At 51.9% G+C, this 13,344-nt stretch overlaps 1 protein-coding gene across 10 annotated transcripts in view; it reads right to left on the reverse strand.

The window, feature by feature from the left end:
• Window positions 1–13,344, reverse strand: part of GAS7 (growth arrest specific 7) — a 201,043-nt gene that overhangs the window by 103,973 nt on the left and 83,726 nt on the right. Inside the window, exon 1 of one of the 10 annotated variants that reach the window (XM_059906617.1) lies at window positions 7,883–7,893. The exons of 8 other annotated variants lie outside the window; for them this stretch is intronic. The gene's annotated coding sequence lies outside the window, so the exon portion shown is untranslated. Of the gene's footprint in view, window positions 1–5,169; window positions 5,227–7,882; window positions 7,894–13,344 lie in introns of those variants that run through there. One more of the 10 variants, XM_059906619.1, reaches the window with a different exon arrangement.

Below are 13,344 nucleotides of genomic sequence, written 5' to 3' on the forward strand. Positions count from 1 at the left end.
ACAAGATTTCTTTTTCCCACCAAAGTCGATTCCCACTGTCTGTACTTCACCATTAGCCCTCATCTTCTCCGTGGTTCTTCCTTGCTGAAGTGCTTTCTGTCTATGGTGGGCCAGTACCTTGTATCTGTTGTAGCTTATTTGACCTTTACAAGAATCCTGGGAGAGAAGTATTCATTTTATAATCAAATCATTTTTATTTTATAATCGAATAAACCAAGGTCTTACCACCACCGAGACAGAACTGGTTTGAACCTGGTGTCCCGTCTCCAAGGCTGATGCTTTTGCTCCTGACCCCAGGCCATCATCCCCGAGTTCCTCCATGAATCAAGGCTCAGCCTGGGTTCAATGCTCCAGCCGGGAGGGGGGTCCATCTTGCTCTGTCTGGTGGGCCAGGCTCCTCACTTCTTGCTGTCTCCCTGGGAGATGCAGACCCCTACCCCACCAGCCCCACCTTCCCTCCCCCCGGTCGGATCCACTCATTACCTCCACAGCTGCTCTTGTTCGGGGGCCAGGGAGGAGTGGTCCTCACACCCCGCTCACCTGAGCTTCCTGAGGACGTGAACAGTGTCCTACCCAAATCTGTCCCCAGACACAGAAAACATGCCCAACAAGCATGTGTTCAATCAGTGGAGTTCCTTCAGTCTCCAGGTAGGACTGTCAGCCCACTAAGAAAGCGGGTTTCTTACTTTCCCAGGGTCACCAGGGCCCCAAGGTGAGAGGAGAGGAAGAGAGAGAGGCAAGAAGGTAGAGGCAGAAGCACAGCCCGCGTGTTAATCTATTTTTCACTGGGAGGGGTCTTACATACCGAAATGCCCTCAGGGGCCCCCAAATCACAAACGAACGAAATGGGCCTGGGGAAAAAGTCATCAATGGCTCGGTCGAGGTCTCTGAAACAAGCCTCTCATGGGCCTAGGGCCCTCCAAGTAAATACACTCGGAAAAAATGTACTCTCTTGGCTCACTGAGACTGTCCACTGAGGTCATTAAAGCCTTTAGCCAGAGAGAAAGTGGGCAGAAGCCAAGGGATCATCTATGATTACAGCAGCCTGAGTGACCAAGGGCAGATCTGAAATGTACATATGTGATTGGCTCTTACCTCTAAGTATTTAAAAAACTGGTAATTATTTTCACCTAAGAACTCCTAGCCCATGAATGCCTGGTCATCTTCGATAAGCTTGAGCAGCCAACCTGGTCCCTCTCCATGTGATGCATTCCCCGGCCTTGTTTGCTAGGGTCACCTGGGAAGAGAGCCCGGTGACCATCTATCTCCCCAGGACTGTCAGAGGCACCAGGGCTCCTCCACCACTGTTGCACCAACGGGACCCACAGATGGAAGCACTGGACTAAAGCGAACTGGAATTTGCTGAGCTCCCGTAGCCAGAAGTACTCCTCCAGCCCTCAGAGCGTGAACAGAACTCTGCCTGGAGTGGTGTCGGGTGAGAACCTCAACTCCTTCTCTTCGGCTAGGGATCCCCGCCTTTCCTCCCCTCTGGGTCTTAAAAGGATGGAAAGGGACAACACAGGGTGCTGGCATCCTGTCTGTGCTCTGAGCCTCAGAGCAGCGGTTCTCAGCCTTCGTTCCTTCAGCTGCATCAGAAGGGTCATCAGAACACAGACTGCCAGACCCCACCTTCCACATTTCTGAATCAGCAGGTCTGGGTAGCACCCAACAGTCTGCGTTTCTAACAAGATCCCAAGTGATGCCGCTGCTGGTTCAGGCATCACACTTTGAGAATCACTGATTTCAAGGCAAAAACAAACAAACAAACAAAAAAACACAGCACCTGTTCTAAATCTACCGCTATTCCTTAAAAATTAATCTTTAGGAGACCAACAAATTCACTTTCAGAAAGAGATTCTTTAACATCTTCTTGAAAACTGCAGCCCTCTCACTTTCCCTCTTTTCACAGACATGGGCACCGGGTCTACTTCATATTTCCTAACCGTAAGAAAAACATCACAAATCATGCGAATATTGGCAACTGTTCCCTCATTGCTCTCCATGCCGGGGATGGGTAGGGACTGTAGCAAACTGAAACCCCGCCCTTCATCATCAGCATACTGCTGCCGGGCAGGACAGTGGGCTCAGTGCCGCCAAAGCTACTCATTTTTGCAAGAGAAGCTGGAAATCTGAATTTTTAATGTGAAATCTGCTCACTTTTAGAGGTTGGCAACCAACTCAAAAATTTTTAAATGAAACTATGGGCAAAAACGAAAACAGAACCACCACCAAACCCCCCTGCAGTTTTGCACTTGAATTTTTCCCAGTGGCCACCAGTGTACAGCTCCTGGTGTTAATTGCTGGGTATCTGCATAAGCAGTCATTTGAAGAGAGGGCGCCCTCGTGTTAAAGAATTGAATACCACCGTCCTAGACTAAAAGTATAATCAGTACTTTTACCCTCTATTAACCATCCTCTTGCTAAGACCTCTTACTACCAACATCTCCTGGTGGGTGAGCTGAATACCAGCTTCCCGGTATCAGTACACACCTTCCAAGGGCTGCAAATGTGTGGCCAACTCCATCTCACCCCGGAGCTGAGCGCCCCAGCCTGGGTCCAACCTTCCTTGGAAGGGAAGCATAGGACAAGGTTTGGGGGGCCAGAAGGGACCCTGGAGAGTCTGTCCTACTCTGTCTGTGGAAGAGTGGTGCCTCAAACAGCTGATGAGAAGGTTTGGAAGGGGAGGCGGTAGTGAGGAAGCTGATGTAGCTTAAGGAGTGAGGCATGTACCACCGGCTGGGCAGGGAGGCAGAGAAGGTGGTCAGAGGCAAAGCCGTGCACAGAGCGGGAACCAAGGAGAAAGAGGATGGGGCACGGCAGCCTCGGAGGACAGACGCGCATCCATGGGGTGTAAAGCTGAGACGACACAGCTGCCGCAGTGAGCAGAGATCCCCACGGGATCGCCGGCGCTGAGCAGCTGGAAGCCAGCACCCCTGGAGCACGGTGCCTGCGGGGAGGACGGCTGGGTCCACCCCTCATGGGAGCAGCGCAGGGCTCCAGGGCAGGGGCATGTGTGTTTTGGGACCGCTGGGGAGGGCGCAGGGGGAGCAGGCAGTCGCTGCAAGAACCACAGGCCCTGGGAGCAGGGGACGCCCCCTCCGGTCCCCAGACCTCACGCTTCCCAGCCAGCCTGTTTGCCCCTGTCTGAGCTGCATGCTGCATCACGCCAGCTTCTCAAAACGATGCTTGCGTGAGGCTCTCCCCCACTGAGAACCCTTCCTTTCTCCTTCCAGCTTTTTCTTGGAAAGGAAATCCCCAGCCATCCACAGGAGATTTCAGGCTCACTGGGTCACCACTCCAGGCGAGAAGGTGTCATTTTTTTGGTTTCGAAAGCCTGACCCACGGTGAAATGCACATTTTACTTCACAACCCAATATACGTGCAAAGCAAAAGTTTCACGTAGCAATCCACGCTTTACCACGTGCAATGCACTCTGCTGTTTTCCCACTCTGTTTTCCATGCTGCTTAATACGGATTACAGACACGTTGTAGCTGGTGACTCCTGCTTTAAGAAACACCACTTTACCTGGTCCCGATCTCCGTTTTTAAAACTCCCCCCTTTATACCCCTCCCCCCATTCTCCATCATAAATTCCTGCAAGAGATTCCTTCGCTTTGCACTTTCCTCGGCCCGCCCAGGCAGGGGTGAGTGCTTCCAATCTCCAATCTTCCAGCCCCACAGACTGTACACCACTCACGGGCCCTAGATTCCAACTGTACAAATTTTCTCTTTTCAAGAACAGGGTCGGCACTTTGCTGTACAGCAGAAACTAACACAGCATTGTAAAGCAACTATACTCCAATAAAAATTAAAAAAAAAAAAAAAAGAACAGGGTCAGGAATTCCCCGGCCATCCAGTAGTTAGGACTCTGCTCCCTCACTGCTATGAGCCCGAGTTTGATCCCCGGTTGGGGAACTAAGATCCCGCAAGTCACGTGGCACGTCAAAGAAGGAAAAAAAAACCAAAACTGGGTCCAAGTCTTTGGATCCAGTGCACTTAAAATATTTGTCGAATGTTTGATATTATAGAAGAGGGAGCCCGGCTGAGACTTTTCTAAATGATGATAAAACTGTAGGGCATTTCAAGGCACACCCAAAACCCAATCTCCAGAGAAGCCCTCTGTTTCCGGCAGCCGCCTCTCCCTGTCACTGGGGAGCGAGCTGCATAGATGCTAATGGTTTCCTAACTGCTCTGCCCTCAGGTGCATCACACCCCCATCAGGACCCAAATGCTGCTGCTGACAGTTTCACACTGGCTGTGACACTGACCCTCCACCACAGAGCTGGGGAAGAGATTCCAGGACTTAGTGGGGAAACTGAGCCTCAGCGAAGTGGACACAGTTGCCACACGGGAAGCGGCTGAATCCACATGAATCCGTTTTCCAGACTCCAACTTCCATGCTCTTTCCAGAAGCCTTCATGGCTTCTGATCCTGTTACATAATCCTGTGTTCCTTACTTGCCCTCCAACTTGTGACGCAAGAAAGGAGCGCCCCCGAGTGGGCCACCCTCTCTGCAGCCCCCGTAAGTCTGGTGTGTACACCCACAGCTGTCCTGACCCCACCACACAAGTGCCCGCACGAGGCACAGGGGCCCGAGTCAGAAGTCCCCTGGGGACCTGGTTCCCGTCCCACTCTCTCTCTGGCTGGCTGTGTGACATCTGGCACAGCGTGTACCTCTCTGGGCTTCTCCCTCATCTAGAGCCGAGGGAGCTGAACCTGCCGACTCCCAAGGTCCTTCCAGGCTTCTCCTGAATATTCTATCTGCACCACGTGGAGCCATCTGGCCCCAACAGGGAGCCACACTTGGGAAGGAAGAAAAGGCAGAACAGAGGAGGCGAAGATCCAGACCGGGGAACCAAGTCAAAGGAAACAAGGAAAACTCACTCCGCACTAGGCTCACTTCAGACACCACCCTGGCCAGTGGGTGCTCCTCTTTCCGGAGCCTCGGGTTCCCAGGCGGCCCAGACACACTGAAGGAGGAGAGGCGACCCGCGGGGAAACAGAAGAATCACCCTCCAGCCCAGCAGGAGGCCAGCCAAGCAGGGCTTCCCTCCCTCCCTCCCGCCCGCCCGCAGGTGTGGGGCTGCCTTTCCCGCTCTCACCCTGCTCCAATGAGCTTCGAGCAACCTGCCCTATGGATCAGCGGAAACGCCCCGGGTGCCCACTCACCTCAGCCCCGCAGTCCCTCCTCTTGCTAAGCTGACCCGCTGGTCATTTTCTGCCACCGTCTCCACATCCGCTGCTTCCCCCGTGGCATCAGCTAATTCACTGTGCAAAGCAGCACTTATATATAGAAAGTTGCAGCCACGCAGGTTAGCATGAAAATAGAGACTTGACGTTGCCGTGGCAACCAAACAAATGCTATTCAAAACGAAAGAAGTATTCTGCGATCGGTTAAGCATGTCCACAGCCTTCCAGCACAGCCGCGCCGTTTCCCCCGCGAGGGTAGGTGGGCCTGGTCCTCCATAAATCTCCTCCCTGTTAAGTCACCCGCTCTGGTTTCAGCTGTGGCCACGGCCCCCCTGCACAAGCTCCTTCCTGAAACCAACTCCTTACCCGGAACAGACCTGAGGCCAAGACACTGAAGGAGTACGATGACCCTGACCAGGTGTATCAATTTGCAAAAGCTCTACTCCTCAAGCACCAAGGGAAAGCAGCCTGTGGCCCTGGTGTTACTCCCAAGGATGCTTCTGGAAACAAAGGGGGGTTTCTGCCAACCGTTGGCCACAGGCAAAGAGTCAAGAGGCACCAGTGAGCTGAGTGACATTTGGCAGGCTGCTTTCCCTCTCTGAGCCTCAATTTAAAAATAAGGGAGCATACTACTACAAATACAGTAGATAACTAATAAGGACCTACTATATAGCACAGGGAACTCTATTCAATACTCTGTAATGGCCTAGATGGGAAAAGAATCTAAAAAAGAATGGATATATGTATATGTATAACTGATTCACTTTGCTGTACACCTGAAACTAACACAACACTGTAAATCAACTATACTCCAATAAAAACAAAAATAAAAAAATAAGGAGGGACAAGGGATGGAGAAGTAGCCTAGTGCCTCCCACCTCTGTGATTCTAGGATGTGCATCTTTTCTCTGTTTTCGCTTCCTTTTTTTTTTTTACTTTCCTTGTTTCCCTAGTCCCTGGGCATATGCCTTAACCCTGCCACATATGCCCTGATGTTGCTGCAGCCCCCAACCTCACGCAGAAGTTACTGGTTCCTAGTCTGCCACGTGGAATAAGCCTCTATCATCCCTGTTCAGCACAGCCATCACCCAGAATGTACACAGCCGTCAAGTCAAAAGGTTTGGATTTTAGTTATTCAAGGAGCCACCAAGAGCCCAGGGGCCTTAGACAACCCTCTGAGCCTTTCTGAGATTTGTTTACACATTTCAAAATCAGACATGATCTAGAGTGGCTAAAATTTAAAAGATGGACAATACCAAGTGCCGGCGAGGTTGCAGAGCAACTGGAAACCTCATCTATTGCTGGTGGGAATGCAAAACGGTACAGCCACTCTGGAGAGCAGCTTGGCAGTTTCCTATGAAGTTACACATACACTTACCATATGACCCAGTCATCAATCCCACTCTTAGGTATGTACCCGAAAGAAATGAAAATACAGGTCCGCACCAAGTCTTATACACGAATGCCCATAGCAGCTTCATTCATAAAAACCCCAAACTGGCAACAACCCAAAAGATCTCAACGGGGACTAAGGAACAAACTATGGTACATCCACGCAATGGAATACTACTTACCAACACAAAGGAACGAACTATTGACACAGGCCACAACCTGGATCCGTCCCGTAGACATTACATTAAGAAGCCAGTCTCAAAAGGTTACCTACTGTATGATTCCATTTATACGACATTCTCAAAAAGACAAAGCTACAAGGATGGATGAACCGTGAAGGGTCGGGTCAGGGAGGGTGTGAATGCAAAGGGAGGGTAGGAGGGAGGATCTTGGGGTGATGAAACTCTTCTATGTCCTGGTTGAGGTGGTGACTACATAAATCTATAATATGTGTTAAAAACCATAGAACTGTACACCCAAAAAGGTCAATTTTAGTGTCTGACAAAAATTAAAATAAATGCTATTTTCACCGTGAAAAAGTAAAAAAAAAAAAAAAAAATCACAAATGAGGATACTATCTCCTCATAGGATTATTCAGATCAAAAGTTGGGTCCTCACAAGCAAGAAGGATATACTGTAGAGCACAGAGAAATATAGCCATTATTTTGTAATAACTTTAAATGGAATATAATCTATAACAATATTGAATCACTGTGTTGTACACCCAAAACTAATATAATATTGCAAATCAACTACACTTCAATGAAAAAAGTGGGGTCCTCACCAATAAACTGTAAAGTCCTGAGAACTATTAGTTATTGGGACCACTTTTAATTACAAAGATCTTCTTCTTGTTCTAGACCAACGGTTCTCAACCTTGTACCATCAGCACCAGCGTCAGCCGGGAATTTGTTTGAAAGTACAAACTTTTGGGCCTCACCCCAGTCCTCCTGAATCAGAAACTCTCAGGGTGGGGCCCCGCAATCTGTTTTAGTAAGCCCTCCGGGTGAGTGATTCCAACGCAGGCTGAAATTTGGGGACCACTGGCCTCCATACACCTATTAGACCCAGCTAAGGCCAGCCCATCGTGGAACGGTCTGGCCCTTTAATATGAAAAGCATGGATACAGGTGGTATCTTTCTCCATATCCCCCCTTGCTCACTGACTTCTCCCTCTTTTTTCTTCTCTCCCTGCCTCTGCCTTTACTCTGCCCCCAGGCCAGCAGCTGCCCTGAACGGAGGAGCCAGGGGCCACAGCTCTGTCCGACCACCCCGAGGCGGCAATTGACACATGGACTCACGTGCTGTTTCAGCTGAGATGCCCGGAAGGAAGAGGCACTGTGACGTCAGCGGAGGACCAGGGAGCAGCCCTGGGCTGCACAAATCCCCGGCAGGCTCTGCAAACGCTCCTCCCTTCTGACCTGGCCGCCCACCTCCCAGCTCTCAACTCCTAGAGCACCGCTCGAATCAAACCCTGGAGAAGCACCATGTCCTGCTTCCCCCAGAACAGCAACTTCAAAGCCGCTTCGCAAGGATTCTGGCTCCGAAGCCACACAGAGATGACGGATCACAAAGAAGGAATCAGAACCATATGGATTTCGTAGTCGGCAAAACAAACAGAATTACAGCATCGGGGTTGGGACGAAGAAAGCCGGGGGCTGTGTGCTTGGCCCAGAGCCCGGGCTCGGTGGCCCCCAGCACGGCCTGAGCTCCCCGGCCTCTCCTTCCCGCCCACGACACCCACAAACAGCGCCGGGGCGCCCGGCGTGCTGACCCTCCTTGCCGAGAACTCTGTGAGCAGTGCCGCTTCGGCTGACATTGACTGAGTTTTTATAGTCTCTTTTATGGTGCAGTTGAAGATAGTTCAGCTTCTTTGCTAGTATCGTACAAATCTGCACAAGCACACTCTGTCACTGGTGACGGCGCCGGGAGCCTCGGGGAGGGGCTTGGGGGAGCAGCTGTGGCCCCTACCCCCCGCTCCCTTTCACACCACTGGTTCCTTCCTCCCAGAGAGAACCATGCTGGGTGGACAGCCAGCCGTGCTGGGTGCACCCCCTCCTGGCCTCATTCTCATCACAGAGAGACTCTCTACCAGTTTCTAGGGAAACAGCATGGTGGTCCCCGTAGCCAGTGTTTCTGCATCAGGGGCGATTCTGCCCCACAGGGGACATCTGCCCATGTCTGGAAACCTTTACTGGTGGTCACAATGTGGGTGGGAGAGATGGGCAGGTGTACCAGTTCCCTGTTGCTGCCGTAACAAAGGACCGCAAACTCAGTAGCTTAAGACAACACAAATTTCTTAGAGTTCTGTATTTCAGAAATGGATCTCACTGCGCTCGAATCAAGGTGTCCGCAGGACAACGTTCCTTGTGGAGGCTCCAGGGAAGAATCTGTTTCCTTGTCTTGATTTTTAGCTTCTAGAAGCCACCTGCATTCCTTAGCTCCTGGCCCCTTCCTCCATCTTCAAAGCCAGCAATGGTGGGTCGAGTCTCTGTCACGCTGCCGTCTCTCTGGTTTTCTCTCTCCTGTCTCCCTCTTCCATTGATAAGGACCCTTGTGATCATATTAGGCCCACCTGGATAATCCAAGCTACTCTCCTCACCTCCAAGTCAGCTGATTTGCAATCTTAATTCCACCTGCAACCTCGAGTTCCCCTGACCATGTGACCTAACATACTCACAGGTTCCAGGAATGGGGACGGGGACATCTGGGCGGGGGGCATCTAGTGAGTAGAGGCAGGGATGTTGCTACACATCCTACAATGCACAGGACCCCCAGGCCCACAACAAAGAACGATTCATCCCCAAATGCCAATAGCGCCGAGGCTAAGAAACCCTTGTACAGCCTACCACTGAGCAGGTCTTAGTTGGTTCCCAGTGACCCTGACTCAAGTCTATTTCCACGGAGAGACTAACCATAGGACTTTTGGAGATCATAGAGAAGCTCTGACACATGATTAAGGAGGAATATTTACCATCCTGTTAAATCTTTTCAAGTAGATTCTGTGACTATTTCAAAATCATCCTCAAATGATTCTTCTTTGATACACAGAAAATATACACAGGCTTTTAAAACAAATAAAATACATCTTGCCCACTGAAGGCACATGAATACACTGGACATAGATCATGTAAGTCTCTTTGTGTAAATAACTTCAAATAACATGGCTAATTCTGCTTTGCTGTCGGGTATGCAGTTTGGTCTCAGAAATCCCTGCAACAGCAAACCAGAGCTGCTCACAGCCCCGTGCCCTCCCTCCCCTCCCCCCAGGGAGGGCTGAGCCACCAGGAGCTGATGAGGATTCCTAACGACGCTGCAGATCTCAGACCCCCCACCAAATGCCCTCCAGCCCCTGGGCTCCTGCGGGTACCCAGGGGGACCCCCACATGGGCGAGGCTGCAGGGGGACCCCATCCAGCCCTGCAGACGGCAGGGGCCACCCAGAAAGGATGCGCCCCAGCCAAGGCAACCTCCGCCCCGCCGCGTGGGCCATTTGCCAGCAGGGTTTTCCAGAGTGGGTCAAGAAGAGAGGCAGCAGAGAGCGAGTCGGTGATGGTTTCTTGGCAATTCCCCGGCAGGAAGAGGCAGGAGAGGAAACTGAGGTTCAAACAGCCATCTGCCCAGGGGTGGGCATGCATCTACAGCTCCCAAGTGGCAGCGCTTGGTGGGACTGGGCCCCAGGTGGCCCTGAGGCTTTCTCAGGGTGACAAGCCCAAGGCCGCACCATTAAGAAGACATGACACTGAGAGAGGGCTGAACCTGCACATCTGGCTCTGGGCCTCCAAGCCCGCCAGCTCTCCTGTCACCTGCTCACTGCGGCAGCTTCCTGAGCACCGCCCAGCACAGCTCAATTGCTGGGCGTCCTTCTGGGCCAGAAGCCTCCTTCCGGACCTGGGGCCCGCGGCTCCCACCTCCAAGGGGTGCACAGGGGGCAGGGGGAGTGCTACTTTCACGCGGCCACAGCAGTTCCTTGGTGGTTCAGTCCCCACCGTGAGTCTCCTCCCTCCACAGACCGTTGCCAAAGAGAGAGCCCTGTTGTAGCAGGAGCGCCCACCCCCCGCTTCCCTTTTCCATTTCCCAAGCACGGCTTTCACCAGATCGAACATTAGTCATGCAAATGCCAAGAGAAGTTCAAAGATGCTTTGATAATGGGATTTTCCAATACAAGCAGCTGCCGCCGCTGGACACAGAACTTCTCAACTTCTCGGCTCTCTTCCCGGATCTCCCACCTTTTGGGGCCTCCGGGGTCAGCTTTTCCATCTCCTGTAACGTGTGGGGCTGGTTTTCACACTTGGATTCTTGTGGCAGAGAGAAAGCCTCAAAGGCATGACCTGGCATCTCCAAGCGCAGCGATCTAGGGGCCTGGAAACCACCATGGGCTCCAACGGCGTCTCACCAGCCTCAGGAACTACGAGGCCAGAAGCAACTCGTGACAGTTACCTGCTCTGTGTGCCTGTCCCGCAGCTACACACACCCCTGCTTCTGGTGAGAGCACCCTGATTCTTTTTGGGGGGTGCACCTTTCCCCCACTCCGTCATCACGGTTTGTGGGGACAGGTAGCCCTCACCTCTCCAAGGAGCCTAGTGTATCCCCCTGGCCATAGTGACTAGAGTTCTGGGATGCGCAGGTGACCCAGAGGCTCAATCCCTGAACTTTGGTTGGAATTATTGGAGAGAAGAAGCAGTGTTATACAGAATACAAGCCTGAAGCTGCTGATGGTCACCTTGACACCCTACAGGAAAAAAAAAAAAAAAAACACCTCCCTGAGAATAGAAGCCACACAGAAAAGGACCTGGTGAGGGACAGAGGGAAGAGATGGGGATGGGGGAAGGGGAGACATCAGACTGCTGACACTGTGTAAGCCCCTTGATCAAACCATGCCTGAAGCTGACAGCCTGGGACCGTTTCAGTTACACCAACCTATAAATTTCTTTTTTGTCTGAAGCCAATTCGGTTGGCATTTCTGTAAGATGTGATAGAAAGAGTTGTGCCTAACATTCTCTCGGCACAGGCCAGAGCATAATATCAACAGCAGCAAAATTTAAACAATGTAAAGCAGGGAGTATTAAAGATTCAGCCCCTTCCATCAGCCTGCATCTGTGGCAAAGTCTTCTCCCAAAGATATATGCATTTCCAAAGAAATGTATTAGTTAGTAATACATTAGTAAATGTATTAATTCCTCTGTATTAGTTTCCTATGGCCACTGTAAAAAATTACCACAGACTTGGTAGCATAAAACAACAGCAGTATATTCTCTCTCAGTTCTGGAGGCCAGAAGTCCAAAATCTGTATGACTGAACTGAATTCAAGGTTTTGGCAGGGCCACGTTCCCTCTGGAGGTTCTAGGGGAGAAGCCATCCCTTGCCTCTTCCAGCTCCTGGTGGCTGCCAGCTTCCCTTGGCTTGTGGTCACATCACTCTGCCCCTGATCACACCCCTCCTCTTCTGTGCACAGCAAAATCTAACCTAATCTCTGCCTCCCTCTAATGAGGACAACTGGGACTGCATTTAGGGCCATCTGGATAATCCAGGATCATCTCCTCATCTTAAAATCCACAACTTGGTCACATCTGCAAGGACCCTTTTACCAAATCAGATAACGTTCCCAGGTTCTGGGGATTAGAATATGGACACATCTTTGGGAGCCACTCTCAGCTGTCTCCCCCAGACCCCACCCCCAGTCTGGCCAGGTCAGACCGTTATGGGAATGCGAATGAGACAGGTCACCATTCACGCCTCCGAGGGCTCACAGGGTCTGCTCCGCAGACCAAGTGGCCCTGAGAGAAGAAATAACCAGAGAGTCGTTAAAACGGGGTCAGAGTGGAAGACATGCAAGGGAGCAGAGTGCCAGGCGTGGCCGAGCAGGGCTGGCACCCCCAGGATGAGGTCTGTTCAGGGACATTTGGGGCAGCTGGAGTCAGGGGCCTGTCTGCTTGAGGGTAAAATGCAACGTGACCTCAGAGCAAGATGAGGATAATTAGAAGACACCCCGCACGTGCACTCCAATGTCCCCAGTGAGCAGGAGGGCAGGGGGTGGCATGGGGGGGGAGAGGTTCCCTCTGTAACGGAAGCAGGAGGGATGGAGGGAAAATGAGGGAGTATGATGTGTGACGGGAAGCCACATCCAGATGGTCTGTTTCTTACAGCTTCGGTGAGTCTGGCCTGTACCTGTTGTCAAGGGGGCCCCAGCACCAGAGAAAAGGAAGGGAAAGACCACCAGCTGGAGAGAACCGAACCTGCGGATACAGCTGCTCACCAGCCGGGCAAGGGTGGGGCCTTGCCTCTGGGGTGTCCCCGCGCCCCACCGTGGGGAGAACAGAGGCTGGCCACGCCCATAAGGGTGTCTGGGTGGACCCAGATCCACGTGGGGTGTCCATTGCTGCCACCCGCCCTGCCCCCCGCAACAGGACTCGGGCAGCTGGGGAAGGTCCTCCAACCCCCCTTAACCACAACCGGAAGCAGCCTCCGGCCACGAGGGGAGTTGCGTCAGGACACGCCCACATCTCTAGGGAAACACGATGATCAAAAGGGACTTTTGAGCTTCCGTTGCGGTCTGCAGACCTGGCTCATGAGGCAAAGCAGGGTTCCCCAAAGCGTGGGCATTCCCATAACACTAGCAACACCCAAGATGACCTGGCAGGGCTAAGAGGCCCGTTTTTAAACAGTGCCATACGCATTTTAAGGCGTATTAGGGAAACCCATATACAACCAGCACATACAGAGCATGTGGTCACTGTCATTCTGCACGGGCAGCAATGATCCGC

The sequence above is a fragment of the Balaenoptera ricei genome, chromosome 20 (genome assembly GCF_028023285.1).
Source record: "Balaenoptera ricei isolate mBalRic1 chromosome 20, mBalRic1.hap2, whole genome shotgun sequence".
NCBI lineage: Eukaryota > Metazoa > Chordata > Mammalia > Artiodactyla > Balaenopteridae > Balaenoptera > Balaenoptera ricei.